At 45.0% G+C, this 977-nt stretch overlaps 1 protein-coding gene across 3 annotated transcripts in view; it reads left to right on the forward strand.

Moving 5' to 3' along the window:
• ANKRD35 (ankyrin repeat domain 35) overlaps positions 1-977 on the forward strand; it is an 87,727-nt gene that overhangs the window by 56,469 nt on the left and 30,281 nt on the right. The window lies entirely within an intron of this gene.

Below are 977 nucleotides of genomic sequence, written 5' to 3' on the forward strand. Positions count from 1 at the left end.
CAGGATAGGATTAGATACACAGCTCAGCAGACAGTATCACACAGTATAGTATTAGATACACGGCTCAGCAGACAGTATCACACAGGATAGGATTAGATACACAGCTCAGCTGTCTGTATCACACATGATAGGATTAGATACACGGCTCAGCAAACAGTATCACACAGGATAGGATTAGATACACGGCTCAGCAGACAGTATCTCACAGGACAGGATTAGATACACGGCTCAGCAGACAGTATCTCACAGGACAGGATTAGATACACAGCTCAGCAGACAGTATCACACAGGAGAGGATTAGATACACAGCTCAGCAGACAGTATCACACAGTATAGTATTAGATACACGGCTCAGCAGACAGTATCACACAGGATAGGATTAGATACACAGCTCAGCTGTCTGTATCACACATGATAGGATTAGATACACAGCTCAGCAGACAGTATCCCACAGGATAGGATTAGATACACGGCTCAGCAGACAGTATCCCACAGGATAGGATTAGATACACGGCTCAGCAGACAGTATCACACAGGACAGGATTAGATACACGGCTCAGCAGACAGTATCACACAGGATAGGATTAGATACACAGCTCAGCAGACAGTATCACACAGGATAGGATTAGATACACAGCTCAGCTGTCTGTATCACACATGATAGGATTAGATACAGCACTGCATCATGTCACAGACAATATAGTTGGTTCAGGCCTCAGCTTTATATTTGGGTCTGGCTTTATAGAAATACCAGGGAGGTAAGTAGACCTGCAGGACTTGTGACTGTATCTCAGCCTAAGTGCTGTTGTGACAGTCTTGAGGCCTGGGGCAGAGGAGAGGAGACTTGTGGTATGTGACTTGTCACATCTGTGTCCCGGGATAATCACTAATTGTCTAATAATTGTCACCTCCAAACCAGAGCGAGCACGTGTCATACATCATAAAAACTGAGGCGGAGGAGAAATCATAGCAAGCAA

Source organism: Phyllobates terribilis, unplaced genomic scaffold (assembly GCF_046119375.1).
Source record: "Phyllobates terribilis strain yellow unplaced genomic scaffold, ASM4611937v1 Scaffold_7__3_contigs__length_470593459, whole genome shotgun sequence".
Taxonomy (NCBI): Eukaryota; Metazoa; Chordata; class Amphibia; order Anura; family Dendrobatidae; genus Phyllobates; species Phyllobates terribilis.